The 21,381-nt window shown below is 44.2% G+C and overlaps 1 protein-coding gene across 1 annotated transcript in view; it reads left to right on the forward strand.

Moving 5' to 3' along the window:
• The first annotated feature begins 10,899 nt into the window (after positions 1–10,899).
• Positions 10,900–21,381, forward strand: part of LOC128703314 (protein bric-a-brac 2) — a 187,834-nt gene continuing 177,352 nt past the window's right edge. The window contains exon 1 of the mRNA XM_053797930.2: positions 10,900–10,994. The gene's annotated coding sequence lies outside the window, so the exon portion shown is untranslated. The remainder of the gene's footprint in view (positions 10,995–21,381) is intronic.

The raw sequence follows: 21,381 nt of genomic DNA on the forward strand, positions 1-21,381 counted from the left end.
GTGCTGGTGTTCTCCTGTTGTGCAGCAGTGGTGCTGGTGTTCTCCTGTTGTGCAGCAGTGCAGTGGTGCTGGTGTTCTCTGTTGTGCAGCAGTGGTGCTGGTGTTCTCCTGTTGTGCAGCAGTGTTGCTGGTGTTCTCCTGGTGTGCAGCAGTGGTGCTGGTGTTCTCGTGGTGTGCAGCAGTGGTGCTGGTGTTCTCCTGTTGTGCAGCAGTGGTGCTGGTGTTCTCCTGTTGTGCAGCAGTGGTGCTGGTGTTCTCCTGTTGTGCAGCAGTGATGCTGGTGTTCTCCTGTTGTGCAGCAGTGATGCTGGTGTGTTGTCAGTGATGCTGGTGTTCTCCTGTTGTGCAGCAGTGATGCTGGTGTTCTCGTGTTGTGCAGCAGTGATGCTGGTGTTCTCGTGTCACATGTTGTGCAGTAGTGATGCTGGTGTTCTCGTGTTGTGCAGCAGTGGTGCTGGTGTTCTCGTGTTGTGCAGCAGTGGTGCTGGTGTTTTCGTGTTGTGCAGCAGTGGTGCTGGTGTTCTCGTGTTGTGCAGCAGTGGTGCTGGTGTTCTCGTGTTGTGCAGCAGTGATGCTGGTGTTCTCGTGTTGTGCAGCAGTGATGCTGGTGTTCTCGTGTTGTGCAGCAGTGGTGCTGGTGTTCTCGTGTTGTGCAGCAGTGATGCTGGTGTTCTCGTGTCACATGTTGTGCAGCAGTGGTGCTTTTGTTCTCGTGTTGTGCAGCAGTGGTGCTGGTGTTCTCGTGTCACATGTTGTGCAGCAGTGGTGCTGGTGTTCTCGTGTTGTGCAGCAGTGGTGCTGGTGTTCTGGTGTTGTGCAGCAGTGGTGCTGGTGTTCTCGTGTTGTGCAGCAGTGGTGCTGGTGTTCTCCTGTTGTGCAGCAGTGATGCTGGTGTTCTCGTGTTGCGCAGCAGTGGTGCTGGTGTTCTCCTGTTGTGCAGCAGTGATGCTGGTGTTCTCGTGTTGCGCAGCAGTGGTGCTGGTGTTCTCCTGTTGTGCAGCAGTGGTGCTTTTGTTCTCGTGTTGTGCAGCAGTGGTGCTGGTGTTCTCGTGTCACATGTTGTGCAGCAGTGGTGCTGGTGTTCTCGTGTTGTGCAGCAGTGGTGCTGGTGTTCTGGTGCTGTGCAGCAGTGGTGCTGGTGTTCTGGTGTTGTGCAGCAGTGGTGCTGGTGTTCTCGTGTTGTGCAGCAGTGGTGCTGGTGTTCTCCTGTTGTGCAGCAGTGATGCTGGTGTTCTCGTGTTGCGCAGCAGTGGTGCTGGTGTTCTCGTGTTGTGCAGCAGTGATGCTGGTGTTCTCCTGTTGTGCAGCAGTGATGCTGGTGTTCTCCTGTTGTGCAGCAGTGATGCTGGTGTTCTCCTGTTGTGCAGCAGTGATGCTGGTGTTCTCCTGTTGTGCAGCAGTGATGCTGGTGTTCTCCTGTTGTGCAGCAGTGATGCTGGTGTTCTCGTGTTGTGCAGCAGTGATGCTGGTGTTCTCCTGTTGTGCAGCAGTGATGCTGGTGTTCTCGTGTTGTGCAGCAGTGATGCTGGTGTTCTCCTGTTGTGCAGCAGTGATGCTGGTGTTCTCGTGTTGTGCAGCAGTGATGCTGGTGTTCTCCTGTTGTGCAGCAGTGATGCTGGTGTTCTCGTGTTGTGCAGCAGTGATGCTGGTGTTCTCGTGTTGTGCAGCAGTGGTGCTGGTGTTCTCGTGTTGTGCAGCAGTGATGCTGGTGTTCTCGTGTTGTGCAGCAGTGATGCTGGTGTTCTCGTGTTGCGCAGCAGTGGTGCTGGTGTTCTCCTGTTGTGCAGCAGTGATGCTGGTGTTCTCGTGTTGTGCAGCAGTGATGCTGGTGTTCTCGTGTTGTGCAGCAGTGGTGCTGGTGTTCTCGTGTTGTGCAGCAGTGATGCTGGTGTTCTCGTGTTGTGCAGCAGTGATGCTGGTGTTCTCGTGTTGTGCAGCAGTGATGCTGGTGTTCTCGTGTTGCGCAGCAGTGGTGCTGGTGTTCTCGTGTTGTGCAGCAGTGATGCTGGTGTTCTCGTGTTGTGCAGCAGTGATGCTGGTGTTCTCGTGTTGTGCAGCAGTGATGCTGGTGTTCTCGTGTTGTGCAGCAGTGATGCTGGTGTTCTCGTGTTGCGCAGCAGTGGTGCTGGTGTTCTCGTGTTGTGCAGCAGTGATGCTGGTGTTCTCGTGTTGCGCAGCAGTGGTGCTGGTGTTCTCGTGTTGCGCAGCAGTGGTGCTGGTGTTCTCGTGTTGTGCAGCAGTGATGCTGGTGTTCTCGTGTTGCGCAGCAGTGATGCTGGTGTTCTCGTGTTGTGCAGCAGTGGTGCTGGTGTTCTCGTGTTGTGCAGCAGTGGTGCTGGTGTTCTCGTGTTGTGCAGCAGTGGTGCTGGTGTTCTCGTGTTGTGCAGCAGTGGTGCTGGTGTTCTCGTGTTGTGCAGCAGTGGTGCTGGTGTTCTCGTGTTGCGCAGCAGTGGTGCTGGTGTTCTCGTGTTGTGCAGCAGTGATGCTGGTGTTCTCGTGTTGCGCAGCAGTGATGCTGGTGTTCTCGTGTTGCGCAGCAGTGATGCTGGTGTTCTCGTGTTGTGCAGCAGTGATGCTGGTGTTCTCGTGTTGCGCAGCAGTGATGCTGGTGTTCTCGTGTTGCGCAGCAGTGATGCTGGTGTTCTCGTGTTGTGCAGCAGTGATGCTGGTGTTCTCGTGTTGCGCAGCAGTGATGCTGGTGTTCTCGTGTTGTGCAGCAGTGATGCTGGTGTTCTGGTGTTCAGTGATGCTGGTGTTCTCGTGTTGCGCAGCAGTGATGCTGGTGTTCTCGTGTTGTGCAGCAGTGATGCTGGTGTTCTCGTGTTGTGCAGCAGTGGTGCTGGTGTTCTCGTGTTGTGCAGCAGTGGTGCTGGTGTTCTCGTGTTGCGCAGCAGTGATGCTGGTGTTCTCGTGTTGTGCAGCAGTGGTGCTGGTGTTCTCGTGTTGTGCAGCAGTGGTGCTGGTGTTCTCGTGTTGCGCAGCAGTGATGCTGGTGTTCTCGTGTTGCGCAGCAGTGATGCTGGTGTTCTCGTGTTGTGCAGCAGTGATGCTGGTGTTCTGGTGTTGTGCAGCAGTGGTGCTGGTGTTCTCGTGTTGTGCAGCAGTGGTGCTGGTGTTCTCGTGTTGCGCAGCAGTGATGCTGGTGTTCTCGTGTTGTGCAGCAGTGGTGCTGGTGTTCTCGTGTTGCGCAGCAGTGATGCTGGTGTTCTCGTGTTGTGCAGCAGTGGTGCTGGTGTTCTCGTGTTGTGCAGCAGTGGTGCTGGTGTTCTCGTGTTGTGCAGCAGTGGTGCTGGTGTTCTCGTGTTGCGCAGCAGTGATGCTGGTGTTCACTTCGAAGATGTCCAATGTCTTGAAAATATTTATCTTCACTGCTAATATTTCTAACATTTTTTTGGTAGAAGTGGTGGTGGTAGTAGTAGTAGTAGTAGTAGTAGTAGTAGTATAGTAGTGGTAGTAGTAGTAGTGGTAGTAGTAGTAGTGGTAGTAGTAGTAGTGGTAGTAGTGGTAGTAATAGTGGTTGTAGTAGTAGTAGTGGTAGTAGTAGTAGTGGTAGTAGTAGTAGTAGTAGTAGTGGTAGTAGTAGTAGTGGTAGTAGTAGTAGTGGTAGTAGTAGTAGTGGTAGTAGTAGTAGTGGTAGTAGTAGTAGTGGTAGTAGTAGTAGTAGTAGTAGTAGTAGTAGTAGTAGTGGTAGAAGCAGTAGTTGTAGTAGTAGGTAGAGGAGAGGAGGGGATAGTGGGACAAAATGGAAGTGAAGCGAGGCAATAATTCTAGCAGTAGCAGCTATCCTGTCTCTCCTGCTATCTCTTGTGCCTCACCTGCTATCCTACTATCAATCCTGCTCTCTCTCTCTCTCTCTCTCTCTCTCTCTCTCTCTCTCTCTCTGTAGTTTATGTCACTCGTTTTCTACTCTACAGTTGAGGAAGTGCTTTATTTCTCTTTTACCCGGAAGTTGTGTAGTTTGCGTATGTGGCCTCATGTTGCATATGTGGTCTCATGTTGCGTATGTGGCCTCATGTTGCGTATGTGGCCTCATGTTGCGTATGTGGCCTCGTGTTGCTTCCATGTCAAGACTGTCATTGTCGCTACCATGGAGTGTTTTGTATTTTGTATGTCGTGACCATGTGTCTTCAAGACAAGTTTTTGCAGAGAGAGAGAGAGAGAGAACGTTTTGCCCAACCCAAAAAATATTTTCCAGTTTATTTCTTTACGCGTTTACTATTAAGACACATGTGCAACAGTTGTGTACCTTCATTGATGAAACGTTTCGCCTACACAGAGTATTTGACTGAAAAAGTATACAGTGTGGGCGAAACGTTTCATGAATAACCAAGTTTTCCCTATTTTATACCATTTTCAACAATTCTTTACTCGAGTTGAAGAATGAGACACCTGTGTGCAACGTTTCGGACTCTTTACTGTGGAAAGGTTTCGCCAGCCAGTGGCTTCTTCAGTCCCGAAACAGAGAAGAACGGTGGAAGAGGAGGAGTCTGAGGTAGTCAGTCCCTCAGGCTGGAGTCGGTATCTTCAGTCCATCAGTCGTGAGAGAGGTACACCAAGAGATCCAGATCTCGTAATCTGTCCTCGTAAAGACAGTCACAGTACCGTGATTGCAACAACACGGTAATAACCCGAGCATAGAGACTGAAACTGTGTGTGTGTGAGACTGGTTGATGGTCCAAGTCGGACCGAAACGTCGTCATCAGTTTCTTTCTATGTGCAGGTTTTGTGTGTAGTCAGTACCTGACCAGTTCGTGCATTGGACTGCGTGCGGCCAGCAGTATCAGCCTGGTTGATCAGGTCCTGATCCACCTCGAGGCCTGGTTATGGTCCGGGACGAGGGGGCGTTGACCCCTGGATTTTATCAGAGCGCTAAACCCGTAGGAATTAGACAGCGCCTGGGTGGAGGTGGGGGGGGGGTGGAATGGAAGGTATTCAGGCTCAATTCAGGGAACCGGGGTACAGATCCAATCCCCTAGATCAAGAGCCCCTCACCAGCGTCAAGGAACCTCCCTTGAAAGGGGTTTGACCCCTCAGGTAGAATCCAATAGGCCTCGTAGCCTAACCTTGTCATGGCAGGCTCTACTCTGGGCACATCCAGACAACTCCAGTAGTTGTTTCCTTGTCTCCTGGACGCTATCATTCTTCCTGTATCCATGTCTCTACCTCCATCACCTAATTCCACTTCCTCTCGACGCCGTTACGCTGAGAAGTATGTACTTCCTAAGCCCCTTCAAGCTTACCGAAATGCTCTGCATAACAAGCGGCTTTCTATTTAGTAGTATATCATTGATGTCAGCTTGACCTATATACCTTGTACATGTAGAAATAAAGATATTATTAAATCTTCAAAGATCTCGTATGTCGTGGCTATATCTCCTCTAACCCTACACTCTTGCATATTTTTTTTTTTTGAGTTTCCTATAACTAGTTCTCACATTTGTCAGTCGTTGATATACAGCTGAAGATACCCGGTTAATGTTCATTTTGGGAGACAGGTTAGTTGCTACGTCTACCCCCGGATCCATTTGTTTCCAAGACAACAGGTGTTGCTTCCCTACCATGCAGTATTGCGTCGTTTCCCTTCATCAATCATGCTGGATCATGCTTCAGTAATGCTGGATCATGCTTCAGTCATGCTGGATCATGCTTCAGTAATGCTGGATCATGCTTCAGTAATGCTGGATCATGCTTCAGTCATGCTGGATCATGCTTCAGTCATGCTGGATTATGCTTCAGTCATGCTGGATTATGCTTCAGTCATGCTGGATCATGCTTCAGTCATGCTGGATCATGCTTCAGTCATGCTGGATTCTGCAAGATAACTGAGGCAGTATTTTAGGCTGGGACCCAGAGCATGTCTTCAACCATGAATGACAGCCTGTAGTGCGTGGGGGGATACATCAGGATATCTAAATGAAGTTTCCGGGAGGGTCAGCGCCCCCGCGGCCCGGTCTCAGACCAGACCTACTGAAGGATCAAGGCCTGATCAACCAGGCTGTGGGTATATGTGTGTACTCATCTATACGTGGTTACAGAAGTCGAGTTTATGCTCGCTCTGGTGTGTGTAAGCTGATGTACTGGCGACTGTGCGCACCGGTGCTTCTACTTATAATAATCTTATTTTTTGTTTGGAGGAGAGGGTTAAACTCTAGCTCCTGTGCTCAGCTTGTTTGCCACTGATAAATTCCCAAGAAAATTAACAAATCCAAGGTTTTTCTCACATTATCTACACTTGTCTGCATCCTCTCCTAGTGTACTCTCCCACCTGTTTGTGCTCAGGTTTTGAGTCTCAGCTCCTTTTGTGTGTGTGTGTGTGTGTGTGTGTGTGTGTGTGTGTGTGTGTGTGTGTGTGTGTGTGTGCGCGCGCGCGTATAGGAGTACATGTTTTTCCACCACCTCTGCCCAAACCTTCCATATTTCCTATCTCCTGTTAGGCTTACCTTTAGTCTCTTAAGGAGGTTATCAATCCCGTGGCCCGGTCCTAGACCAGACTCCCAGTTCCCCTGATCTATTTCTATGCGGTCATCCATGATCAGCAGTTTTGCATTGCTTACTGGGACCTCCTTGTCACTTCCACTATGGTGTCCATTATTGCTTCGTAGTTGTCATATTCATGTCTTGAGCTTCTGCTGTTTAGTGGAGGGTTGTACATCACTGCTATAACCTTAGGGTTATAGCAGTGATGTCTAACATATAGTTATTTGCCTTCTTTCTGTGTAGTCCCTTATTTCCTCAAGACAGTGGTTTGTGTTTAGCAGTGCTACTTCTCCCGGTACTCTGCTTTCCCTATCCTTCTTCATAATCTGATATCCAGCTAGGAAAACTGTATATGCTATCTCTGTGAATGTTGGCTCTGAGTGCCTTGATGTCGGGGGACGCCTCTGTTAATCACCTTTTTTTACATTTGTTGCTCATGTTAGTTATTCCATCTTCATTTGTGTTCTTTACTTTTTCTTTCTCTTGCTCTTTTCCAGTTTTCAGTGTCCTGGTTTCGTAGTCCTTGTCGGGAGGGAGGGAGGTAGGGGTTAGGTGGGGGAAGTAAAGGGCGAGTGTGTTTGTGTGGACAGTTCTGTCACTGGAAGGAATCAGTATTTTGAATGTAAGTGACGGAGGATGGAGAGAAGAGTAGAGGGAGAGTTGAGGATTGAGATGAGGGTTTGTGAAGAACTTCATGCACTATAATGGGCCAGGATTGAAGGTGTAGGAGGACTGAAGGTAGAGTTTGATTGGTTTTGACATATTAAGTTTGACTGGGGGAGGTAAGTTGGAGATTGAGGTGATTTTTGTATTGTTGTAAAGGCCCTTGTAGGGTGTCACCCGGGAGGTTGTTTCTCTCTGTACCTGTCGTTGCCTAGTTTCTTATTTCCGTGTTAGTCAATGTTTTAGTCTCTCCTTCAGCTGCTCCTTTCTCTTTTCTGTTTTGTCCCGATCAAGGTACACATGGCAGTATCTTTTCGTGCTACTTAAGAGTGGTTTCTTGTAAGTGGAGGAAAGAGGACAGGTAAATGTAGCAGGCAGCTATAGGTGGAAAGGGACGTAGCTGACAGTTATAGAAGGACAGATAATGTAGGTGACATGCACGGGTGGATAGACTGATGTAGGTGACATGCACGGGTGGATAGACTGATGTAGCTGACATACAAGTAGATAGACAGTTTTCTAAGCATTTACATGTGATATATACTTGTGACCAGTTTTACGTTCTCTTCTACCCCTGCAGCCCAACCTAAGACCAGCTTACTTACTGACCATCTGATGAAGCAAGTTAGTAGTGTTAGCATTCCACAGGCCAGCATAGACATCACCAAGCCGGAACTTGGGGCAGGAAGCTGTCCAGCCTCTTTGAAAACTTCGTTTTCTCTCGGGCAATATTTCTGATATCTGATGGTAATATATCGAAGAGTTTTGAACCATGGATCTTAACACAACGTTTTCTTACTTTACCCATGGCGTCTCCGCTCTTCACTTACGTTTCTCACTTTCTCTCATATCTCTCACCCAAGTTATTACAGCAGTGTGCTGACTTGGGTCTAGAGCCCCTAGTATCTTCTATGTTGACATCACCAGGTAACTCTCAGTACAAGAGCTTTCTTCAGATGTTTTACTGATTCTATTCAGGCAGTGCCAACGGTGTGTTTACTAACATAATCATAATATCTATAATGAACATTGTCATTTCTGAGGTCAGGTTAGGAAAACAACATCATAATTCACCCCTGGAAAATAACAGAGGGACTGGTTCCAAATCTGCACCCCGAGGAATGGCAGACGGTGCAAAATATCCCAGTGGAAAGCAGAGAGAGAGCAATAAATGCACTAATAGATAACCCAATAAACATAAAAAGGTCATAGGTTCTGCAACAAACTCCATTTAAATTTGATAAACCTGGTCAACCAAAAAAAAATTGTTGCCAAAGATGTTTGAAGGTATTTAAGGTATTTTGGGGTTGCTGAATTCGGTAATGTTAGGTTTTCTAAATTGACTCTAGTATGAGAGATATTGCATACCTAAATTAAGAGAGAACTTAGCCATAACGAGTGTATATGTATAACGAGTGTATATGTAGTGACAATTTGTATACACCGATGGCTTTAATAAAGATTACAAATGTATTTTTATATTATTTAATATACAACGAAAGGAGTGACCAATTGACAATATTGTAACCTTTATTTTTTCCAGAGAAACATGAGTTCTTCACGAAGAGTCTGCTTAAACAAACCCAATGCATTTTGCTATATTGGTGGTGAATACCTTTTGCAAAAAACAAAGAAAAAAATAAGAGAATTTGCAAAACAAGCTTTCTTGCTTATTTTGGAGTGGTGGTTGGAAAACAAGACAAATCTTGGGGTCCCATATGGTTCGCAACACCTGTGTACAATGCTCACGACAGTGTAAAAATAGGCAAATGAAAAGTTTAAACTCGGGCGTGACTATAGTGTGGAGAGAACCGTAAAGCTACCACGACGACTGTTATTACTGTATGATGAATATGAAAGGTTTCAGTCGATACAAGAAAGTCAAGTGGGAATATCCTGATTTGGAGTCAGCAAGGATCACTGTGCCACACAGTGAAGATGTTCCCATACCAGTGTTTACAACACTGACCTTCCCTTGTCAGATGTTGAAGAAATACAGTGTTTAGGATGTAACACAAGTGATAGCAGTGGAAGTGAATACAAAGTAAGCATTTCAACAGCCCAACAGTTCTCCCAAGAACTCGATCTGATACGTGACCTCAGTCTGTCAAGGCAAGCATCTGAACTTTTAGCATCCAGACTAAAAGAAGTGTCTAGAAGAAGAAGAAGAAGAGGTTGAACTCCTTCCTTATTTCAGCCAATATCAAGAACTTGTACACTACAATAACATTCCTGGACTACTTCGAATGGGACTTGAATATCGACCAGGAAATTGGCGGCTGTTTATAGACATCTCTATTAGAAGCTTCAAATGTGTCTTACTGGATACATTTGAAGCTTCTAACCAATATGCATCTCGTGCAATTACTCACTCAACAAAACTGTGCTGATGACCAACATAGAAGAAAATCGTACAAACGTTTTTACATGCACTAATAAGTGGTAAATGAATTATCTCACTATATAGAATGAAGTGCTAGTATTTATTACATAATTTGACTTACACATGACCTAAAAAATTATTTCAACGCGAATTATAAGTCAGCTCCGCCTGATCAATATATATATATATGTTTTATGTTTTTCAGTGGGATACCAAATGTATCAAAAACTAGAGCCAGTCAAGGAAAACCGATGACATATTCGAAATCAGCAACACAAACTTACCCTAAAATCACTAATATCGTTGACCAGAAAATAAGTGTTGACCAGTGATATATTAACATTAGACCTCTAAACGTGTTTATGAGGGAACGTAACGAGTTCCTCCAGCTCCTGATCTACCAGGCTGTAGTGGTTACGGCCTGGCTCAAATGACAAATTACCCACAATTTTAAGAGGAAACTGTTTGACTAAACTCTAAAGTTTCCTCTCTAAATTGGGGGATACTTAAGAGTAGATAATAATAATAATAATAATAATAATAATAATAATAATAATAATAATAATAATAATAATAATGCTACTGGCTTTGCAAATACGGTCTTGGTAAAGGAGTGTGAGATATCATTATCAGTGTCGCTGGATAATCACTTAAACGACCACATCGTCATTGACGTTTAACAGAGCTTTAAACTCCCTTCAGACCGTCCACTTTCTGCAGCGGCCGGAAGCTCATCAACGTGAGTAAGGGTGGTGGTCTATACAAGGGGCGGCCAGTTTTCGGCGGTGATGTAAATGGGCTCTCTTCCCCCACCCCCCGTCCCCCCTACCCCACAGAAAGTAGTATTTTTTAGTAACATCATTTTGTGTGTTTTTTCCACTACCCTCACACCCTGACTTGTCCAGCCTTGTTTCTTTGGTTCGGTGAATTTTTAAGGGAAAGATAGTGTCGGTGTGAGGTAAGATGTGTTGTTTTTACCACAGTCGCTGCTTATCAGAAGAAAATTACCCAGCATGTTTATATTCCGAGCGGGATTCCCTTGTGAAGTGTGAGATAGCACCTGCTGGTCACCCCTCCCATCACCCCTCTCCCCTCCCTCTCCTCAGAATGGTGCGCTACCTACCTGTCCTATACAGCCTCCTGCTGCCTTCATCTCTCACCCTCCTCCTACTACCAGTCGACACTCCTGAGCACATAAATAATGTGAAGCAAGGTACAAATATATATATTTTTTCGTGATTTAAAAATAGAAGAGGTGGTGACTCTGGGTAGATACCAAGTGAGACATCCGTCGATGTCACTGCCGCTGCCTCCGCCATTGCTGCCGCTGCCACTCTGGTGGCATCGCAACGAGGGATTTATGGAGCTGAAGAGTCACGGAGCCATGAGAGAGTGAGGAGAGTGTAAGTGGAGTTGGCGTTGTCCACACAGTGTCACCTGAGGCAAGCAGGAGGAGACACCGTCTGGTTACGTATGTCTCTCATCTTGTTCCATCTTCACACACACACACACACACACACACAGCTTATCTCTACATTCTTCAAATACCCTTATGCATCACGCAAAAATTCCCTAAGAAAAATGCACTATTTTACAATTTATAGTTCGTTATTGATTTCAGAAATGCACGATACGTGTTGATAAGTTCCCAGGTAACAAGACTTTTGTATTTCATAACATTTGTGTTAGTAATTTTCTTAAGCCATTATTTGTCTGATGAGACTGATTTATGCATCATGTCTCACTGCGACTCGATGCTAAGACAACTGCACTTTCACTCAGTTCGTGTTAATATGAAAAATGTAAGAAATTGCAGTAGGCCTACTGGTTTATGCTAAGGAGGTTCTCTTTGTGAGAAACACAGTGTTTCCATTCATGTATACGCTTATTTCAACCTAACTAAAATCGAGAGGCTACTACTGATAAGTACAAGGCTTGGAGAAGGTATGAGAGGCGTCCCATTATCTGTAACGGGAGCTCGCACAGGCAAGTCTGTTGGGAAATGGAAGAAGTTCAAAACTGGGCCATCTCTAGATGGAAGTCCGACACAAAGAGAAAACTGTCTAGTTATCTGTTGCCAACCCAATGATTTTCTCTTATTATCTACGCTCTTTACAAGGGCACAGTAAGAAAGGGTTTCTTAAGATACTCAGGAGAGCATCATGAGCGATTGCGCTGCCGTCCACAAGATGGACACCCGGTGCAACACAGATTCCTCGATTCAGAGGCAAAAAAATAAAAGTCTAAGGAAAGAAAATATCGCTGTGATAAGCTTACAAAACCTCATGGAAGGTGACAGACCCAGACTACCTTGCTACTACTAACCCCTGATTACACTCACGCTGTGTGTAGAGTCAAAGATTACATTCACCTTCGTATTGTGTAAGGAGTACCAGGGGGGAAAGACTGTACCGCTGTCCAAATAACTGCATTTCCAGAGCTGTACCGGTTTAGCTGCAACGACGGCAGTTTAGTACCTAGTACACATTACAGTGGAATTTTTATTTCAGTTACGTATATGAGGAATATGAAGGAGCAGTACCTGGAAATATGAAGCACGACAGCGAGTGAGGATTCAAGACTCAAAGGTTGAAAAACAACGATGCAATGGAAGCTCCGGCGTCAAAGAGTGGTCAAGATCTGACGAAGTGTATTGATCCTTGCTCATTAATGAGCTGTACTATACTTGTTAAAATGATAGGTGGTGGGGATGATATCAGGTGTGTTTCTGCTGCTGACGGTGTGTGGGGTGCCGCTGACGGGGGTGTGTGAGAGGCTGTTCGTTAGCCTCCTTTCAGGAGGTAGTCTCAAGTGGCGTGGAGTGCGGACTAGGAGGACGGGGGAACCTGAGTTAACACTATCATTGATTTTCCTTCTTTCCAAGAGTGTCTATGGCACGCCTGCTGCTTGCCCGCTCTACTCTCGCCATTTTGTCCGACTTCCACTTGCATGTCACCGGCTTCCTCACTAAACCCTCACAGATAAACCTGACAATTTCTAAATGGCAGACAAATCCTCTTGACAACTGTTACAATCTACACGCAATTTACACCTGGTCTCCAGACTTCCAGAAAAACTTTCTGGAAATCTTATGGTAAGAATTAGGCTGTATTTTGCCGCTCCAGATATAGAGTAACGGTGAAGAATCTTAGTGATGTGGCAGCGAATGGTGAAGTGCATCGATCCCTGGCCCAGGGAGAGATTCTGGAGGCCTGTGAGAGCCTTCTGTGCCACCGATCATTACGCCACTCTAGCTGCCTAGGCCTATCGTGGGCTTTCCCGACAGCCACACTCTACTGGCCTGTTATCGCTGCTCACGTTAGTGGCGTAGATAATGTATGGTGACGTAGATAATGTTGACGTAATGTATAGTGACGTAGATAATGTATAGTGACGTAGATAATGTATGGTGACGTAATGTGTGTAGATGTCGTAGTCACGAGTAAATTACACTAATCCACAAAACTACTTTTAATTCAGTTTAGAAACCCAATTAGTTGTTTTAAGCTAACTCTGACGAGCTAATCATGACTTTGTTTAGACTCGAACGTCTTTTTTTTTTTTACCTCTTATCATTAATATTGTGGCTATTTAGATTAAACTTGCAATTTTGGCTTAAATAGCAACGCTCTTTTTGCCGAATAAGGTAAGCGAAAATTTGTGTATACAATAATTTTGCAAAAATCATTCTGAACCTAACGGAAAAAATATATTTCATTGTGTTTATTATTAAATTACTGTAAGCTTGTCTAAAACATATTTAACTGGATTAAGCTAAATTAAATTGCGCTTGTTATAATAAGGTTAGGCAAGTTTTCTAAAGGTTCTTTTGGAACAAAATTATTAATTTTTACACTAACATAAAGGAAAAAATATATCTTGAAACATATAAGAGAAAATTTAAAAAGGACTTAATTTTAAAACTAAAGGTTAAGACTGGAAATCAAATTTGCAAAATTAGAAAAAGGTATTCAAGGTGAACTGCGACTAAGCACAAATGAGGCAATTATAAAAATGCTAGACCTGCTTTACACAGCACTCGAAAAAATGAACATCCACTAGGAGTCTTCGTCAGCCAAAAGAAAAACTTTTAATGCAGTAGATGACAGTATCCTACTTTACAAACTCGATCATTACTGTATATGAGACCATGCACTTGCATATATCAAGTCTTACCTACTGATAGACAGTAATATTTCTCCATTAGAGGGACAACCTCCTCAACAAGATCTCTGGACACTGGCGTACCACAGGGAAGCGTCCTTGGTCCCCAAATTTTCCTTTTATACAACAGTGACCTTCCAAATATATCACATTAACTTAGACCTATTCTCTTTACTGAGGACACAACTTTTGTCATCTCCCACCCTTATCTTGCCTCACTTAACACAATTGTTAACAAAGAGCTCATAAAAATATCAACCTGGATGACTGCCAGTAAACTTACAATTCATTAACATTGACAAAATCTGATATGTTTGAGAGTAGAGAAAATGATGTTCAGCTAAACATTTATTTTTTTTTTTATTAACACATTGGCCGATTCCCACCAAGGCAGGGTGGCCCGAAAAAGAAAAACTTTCATCATCATTCAGTCCATCACTGTCTTGCCAGAGGGGTGCTTTACGCTATAGTTACAAAACTGGACCATTAACATTGTGGTCACCAACATTCTTGTTAAACACAATGAAAAAAATTTCTGGGTCTGCACCTCGACAACTTGAAATTCAACACCCATATCCGACACATAAAAAATGTATCCAGAACAGTTGGCATCCTCTCAAAGATAATTTTATTGTGTACCACAAACAGCGCTACTCACATTATACTATTCACTGATCTACCACTTCCTCACCTATGCTATTTGTGTCTGGGGATCCACAAAACAACTCACCATGGTCATGGACCGGACCGCGGGGGCGTTGATCCCCGGAATAACCTCCAGGTATACATGTCAGGAGAATTGAAAGGGAACAGTGTAGTAAAGAAAGCGAATGACAGACTGAAGTTCCTGTATAGACAAGCACAGTGTCTACCTACTGAGGCTCGGAGGACCCTATGTCTAGCCCTTATACAATGCCATATGGATTACGCTTGCTCTTCATGGTACTCTGCCTTGACAAAAAAACTGAAAACTAGACTGCAAATCACCCAGAACAAAATTGTAAGATTCATCCTGGGGCTGGGACCAAGAGAACATGTAGGCCAGGATGAATTACAGCAGTTGGATATGCTGAATGTTGAAGACAGAGTAAAACAACTGAAGCTAAATCATGTTTATAAAATTGCTCACGAACAGTGTCCAGAATATCTTGCTGTCAATTTTGTCAAGGTTGGGAACCAAAGCAATCATAGTACTAGGGGGAGAGAGCACAACTTTGTAGTAGCCACAGTCAGTGGCCAGGCTTCAAACACCTTTTATTGTACAGTAATAAAGGAATGGAACAGACTTCCCGCACATGTCAAAGCCAGTCATAGCATGAACCAGTTCAAGAAGAGTGCCAAAAGGTGTCTGATGAATGTAGCTACAGAAAGGGAGGGGAATGATTTTCTATTTTTTAGCTAACATACGTGTAAATTTTACCTTATTCCTAGTAATGACCCTCGTATTGTAAATAGTCTTAATGACCTTGGTGTAGTAGATAGTCTTTTTAGTATGATAATAAGATTTTATTTTCATTGTAGAATAAAAAAATATTATAACCTCTATATAATAATAAGGTAAAAGGACCCAAATGGATATAAGTCACTGTCTGATTTTTTGGGTTATCCCAGTTTCTCTACACATATGCTATGATAATCTATGTAACTGTATTTGTGTATACGTAAATAAACTTACTTTCCTAAATAATAAACTCGCCTAAAGTTAATAATAAGAAAAAGCTACAGTGTGAATGATCATACAATCCACTGTTAAACCATCTCCTCCCCCTCCCCCCACTCTTGAAATTCTAATATTAATCCCGGTCTGAAGTATTTCTTTATAGTTACAAAGGGACCCACAGACATAATACAAGGCACAAATCTCTTCCAAATCTTCAAAATCTCTTCAATTATTCAGTGTACATAATATGGCCCCAAACCTGGAACTCTCAGCAATAAATCTCCATAACCACTAACTCAGCCGCCATTTTCAAAACTGTCGTTAAAAAAACCACCTCATCTCCCTAACATATCGCAACATGAGCTAAACATGTGAAAACTACACATCCACATTCTCAGTGTCACGAACACACGTAAAACAACATAATCTTAATCTCAATATCTGTAATCCTGATAAACATGAAAAAAATTGATTGTCTTCCCTTCACGCTAATCAAACCTATAATTCCTTATCAATTAAACTTGATAAAAGCCATATAGCATTAATTTCATATTAAGTTCTCTTGTATTCATTGTAACTCCTAAATTTATACTTACACTCACCTAAGTGTATGTATAAAATGACTCACTGTTTTTGTCTTGTTAATCTTAACTTTATCGTAAGTTTACCCCAGATGTTCTGCATAATTAGGGCTTCCTGTATGGACACCCAAATGTCGTTCACCTTTGTACACTGTATCATGTTGAAATGAATTACTGGTTGGCCAGGCTAGCACCAGACGAGCCTGACCCATGGCCGGGCTCCGAGACTATAGAGATTCGAAACTCATCGAAGGTATATCAATGGTATCGCTGACCAGCTTTGTTTACAGTTGTCTCCAGGCAAGTTAATTTAACACGTGATACAGAGTTGATCCGAGGCTCACACAGGTCCGGGCCGCAGGGGGCGTTGACCCCCACGGCACATCCTCTACGTAGTAATTACTTCTCCCGTACCTGGCGTATACCTGGAGAGAGTTTCGGGGGTCAACACCCCCGTGGCCCCGTCCATGACCAGGCCTCGTACACACCCAAACCTGTCGGGCCAAATCAACCAGGCTGTGATGGACACGTGGGGCAGAGGGACACCAGTAGCAACAGCCTGATTGACCAGGCTACCACAAAATGAACCTGGCCCATGGCCAGGCTACGGGAGGAGTAAGACTCTCGGAACTCATCAAAAGTATATCAAAATTATACCAGACTTGGGCGAGTGCGTTAGATCGAAGTGGAAGCATTGTTTTTTTACTGGCTGTTCGAGTGAGAGCGAGGTTACATTAATGAAGGGATTCAGGGAAAAGCCGGTTAGCTGGACTCGAGTCGTGGAGGTGAGAAGCACAGTGCCTGCACTCTGGGTGAAGATACGACAGTTTGGAGAGTCTTCAAGAAGAAAAAAGTCACAGTACAGTGACTGGAACAATACACAAATAACTTGGACTTGGACCCTCAGAGGGTTATCTGGAGTGCGATGTCAACAAGCCTGGCCCAAGACCGGGCTTTGTAGATTAAAAACTCTCGGGACTCATCAAAGGTACAAAGATACGCTTGCTGTAAAATAGCCACAGAATGAATGACGGTGGTAGTGTTTCCTCTTTTTTCGGGTCATCTACCTGGGTGGGAGACTGCCGGTGAATTAGAATAGAGGCAATAATAATGTAAGAACGTAACATTGGTCCTGGGAGTATTCTGGCGATAAAATCACGTTTAAGACATTAAGATGTGCAATGTTAAGACGACCTAACACGGAGACACCGCTAGGTTGTGCAACTGCCAAGAAAACTAACATAATACAACATAACTCAACATAACTTTACGACATCCAAAAAAATAATTTGTATAAGAAATAACAATTCCGGGGTGAAGAAAAGTTGTATCGTAAAATATAATAATAATAATAATAATAATAATAAAAATAATAAACAAAAAAAATAATACCTGGAGTATACCTGGAGAGGGTTTCGGGGGTCAACGTCCCTGCGGCCCGGTCTGTGACCAGGCCTCATGGTGGATCAGAACTTTATCAACCTGGTTGTTACTGCTGGCCTCACGTAACCCGACGTATGAACCACAGCCTGGCTGGTCAGGTATTGATTTTAGGTGCTTGACCAGTGCCTTCTTGAAGACAACCAGGGGTCTATTGGTAATCCCCCTTATGTATGCTGGGAGACAGTTGAACAGCTTTGGGCCCCTGACACTTATTGCACTGTCTCTTATCGTGCTATTGACACCTCTGCTTTTCATTGGGGGGATGTTGCATCGTCTGCCGAGTCTTTTTCTTTCATAGGGAATGATTTTCGTGTGTAAGTTTGGTATTAATCCCTCTAGGATTTTCCAAGTGTATATAATCATGTATCTCTCCCGCCTGCGTTCCAGGGAGTACAGGTTCACGAACTTTGAGCGTTCCCAGTAACTGAGGTGTTTTATCTCCGTTATGCGCGCCGTGAAGGTTCTCTGTACATTTTCCAGGTCAGCAATTTCACCTGCCTTGAAAGGTGCTGTTAGTGTGCAGCAATATTCCAGCCTAGATAGAACAAGTGACCTGAAGAGTGCCATCATGGGCTTGGCATCCCTAGTTTTGAAGGTTCTCATTATTCATCCTGTCATTTTTCTAGCAGATGCGATTGATACAATGTTATGGTCCTTGAAGGTGAGATCTTCTGACATGATCACCCCCAGGTCTTTTACATTAGTTTATCGCTCTATTGTGTAGTTGGAATTTGTTTTGTACTCCGATATAAAAATTAATTTCCTCACGTTTTCCATATCGGAGTAATTGAAATTTCTCATCGTTGAACTTCAGGTTTTCTGCAGCCCATTTAAAGATTTGGTTGATGTCCGCCTGGAGCCTTGCAGTGTCTTCAATGGAAGACACTGTCATGCAGATTCGGGTGTCATCTGCAAAGGAAGACACGGTGCTGTGGCTGACATCCTTGTCTATGTCGGATATGAGGATGAGGAACAAGATGGGAGCGAGTACTGTGCCTTGTGGAACAGAGCTTTTCACAGTAGCCGCCTCAGACTTGACTCTGTTGACTACTACTCTGTGTCGCTGTATAGCCCTTGTGGCTTAGCGCTTCTTTTTGATTATAACAATAATAATAACTACTCTGTGTTCTGTTTGTGAGGAAATTATAGATCCATTACCAACTTTTCCTGTTATTCCTTTATGACGCATTTTGTGCGTTATTACGCCATGGTCACTTGACGCATTTTGTGCGTTATTACGCCATGGTCACACTTGACGCATTTTGTGCGTTATTACGCCATGGTCACACTTGACGCATTTTGTGCGTTATTACGCCATGGTCACACTTGACGCATTTTGTGCGTTATTACGCCATGGTCACACTTGACGCATTTTGTGCGTTATTACACCATGGTCACACGTGACGCATTTTCTGCGTTATTACACCATGGTCACACTTGACGCATTTTCTGCGTTATTACACCATGGTCACACGTGACGCATTTTCTGCGTTATTACACCATGGTCACACGTGACGCATTTTCTGCGTTATTACACCATGGTCACACTTGACGCATTTTGTGCGTTATTACACCATGGTCACACGTGACGCATTTTGTGCGTTATTACACCATGGTCACACGTGACGCATTTTCTGCGTTATTACACCATGGTCACACTTGACGCATTTTCTGCGTTATTACACCATGGTCACACGTGACGCATTTTGTGCGTTATTACGCCATGGTCACACGTGACGCATTTTGTGCGTTATTACGCCATGGTCACACGTGACGCATTTTGTGCGTTATTACGCCATGGTCACACTTGACGCATTTTGTGCGTTATTACACCATGGTCACACGTGACGCATTTTGTGCGTTATTACACCATGGTCACACGTGACGCATTTTGTGCGTTATTACACCATGGTCACACTTGACGCATTTTCTGCGTTATTACACCATGGTCACACGTGACGCATTTTGTGCGTTATTACACCATGGTCACACTTGACGCATTTTCTGCGTTATTACACCATGGTCACACTTGTCAAAGGCTTTTGCAATAACAATGATAATAACAATAATAATAATAATAATAATAATAATAATAATAATAGCAATAATAATAAATTATAATTTGTGGCGCTCAATTAATATAATTTAACTAAAATTTATAGCATTTAAAAAAATTAACGTTTAAAAAATTAAAAAAATATAATGTTTATCCTTAGTTATTAACATTATCATCGCAGGGAAGTGCTAAACCCGCAAGTCACAGCGCCTGGGGGAGTGCAAGTTTATTATTATTACGATCATTATTTTTATTATATAATACAAATATTCTTATTATTATTTTCATGGGGAAGCACTAAACCCGTTAGGTTGGTACAGTACCGAGAGCTTCGGGCTCTATACACCGGCCAAAAACACAGCGAATAAATAATCAAATATAATTCTTACCTGGATGGGGTTAACGCCCCCGCGCCCCGGTCTGTGACCAGGCCTCGTGGGGGGATCAGAGCCTGATCAACCTGGCTGTTAATATTGGCCGCACTTTAACCACAACCAGGAGGGAGAGATATATCATAATCTACACTTGGAAAATCTTGGAAGGAATGGTTCCAAATCTGCACACAGAAATCACTCCCTACGAAAGTAAAAGACTGGGCAGGCGATGCAAAATGCCGCCAATAAAAAGTAGGGGCGCCATTGGTACACTAAGAGAAAACACCATAAGTGTCCGGGGCCCAAAACTGTTCAACAGCCTCCCATCAAGCATTAGGGGAATTGCCAATAAACCCCTGGCTGCCTTCAAGAGAGCTGGACAGATACCTAAAGTCAGTGCCGGATCAGCCGGGCTGTGGCTCGTACGTCGGACTGCGTGCGGCCAGCAGTAACAGCCTAGTTGATCAGGCCCTGATCCATCGGGAGGCCTGGTCGTGGACCGGGCCGCGGGGGCGTTGATCCCCGGAATAACCTCCAGGTAACCTCCAGGTAACCAGGTTTCATTAAGATTCAACATGCGAGAAATGGCTCAGTGCTTCAATTCTGACTCAATCATTACCCAAGGCTGTCACATCTTGCATTCTTTCTCTTAGATGACACAAGGAGCCATAACACTTGTAAACCGTCGAGGAGTTCCTAGAGTCTACTTGCGAGTAGAAAGACGTACTCCTCTGGCTTAACTGGACCCTGGTTAATGGTTAACAAGATTTTATTGAGTTCCTAGAGTCTACTTGCGAGTAGAAAGACGTACTCCTCTGGCTTAACTGGACCCTGGTTAATGGTTAACAAGATTTTATTGAGTTCCTAGAGTCTACTTGCGAGTAGAAAGACGTACTCCTCTGGCTTAACTGGACCCTGGTTAATGGTTAACAAGATTTTATTGAGTTCCTAGAGTCTACTTGCGAGTAGAAAGACGTATTCGTCTGGCTTAACTGGACCCTGGTTAATGGTTAACAAGATTTTATTGAGTTCCTAGAGTCTACTTGCGAGTAGAAAGACGTACTCCTCTGGCTTAACTGGACCCTGGTTAATGGTTAACAAGATTTTATTGAGTTCCTAGAGTCTACTTGCGAGTAGAAAGACGTATTCGTCTGGCTTAACTGGACCCTGGTTAATGGTTAACAAGATTTTATTACAAGGACGAGAGTGCTCCCTTCCAGGGCAGTGATGTGGACAAATGTGTTCCAGTGCAGCGCACAAATGTTAGTCAACGAAGGAGTACTCACGGCTTTAAGCAGCCTCCAGCACTCTCGAGAATCATAGAAAGGTGAGGTTTTAATATGGTGGATGATAAAGCCTCCCTCATCTCACAACTGAGAAATTTCTCAGAGTTTCTCACTGACCGGCTTCTCAGAGAGTCGATGAACGACTTGTCAAAGAGCCACTGTTCGACTACCTTACTCACTGTGCGACTATCATAGTCACTGTGCGACTATCATAATCACTGTGCGACTATCATAGTCACTGTGCGATTATCATAGTCACTGTGCGACTATCATAGTCACTGTGCGACTATCATA

The sequence above is a fragment of the Cherax quadricarinatus genome, chromosome 15 (genome assembly GCF_038502225.1).
Source record: "Cherax quadricarinatus isolate ZL_2023a chromosome 15, ASM3850222v1, whole genome shotgun sequence".
Taxonomy (NCBI): domain Eukaryota; kingdom Metazoa; phylum Arthropoda; class Malacostraca; order Decapoda; family Parastacidae; genus Cherax; species Cherax quadricarinatus.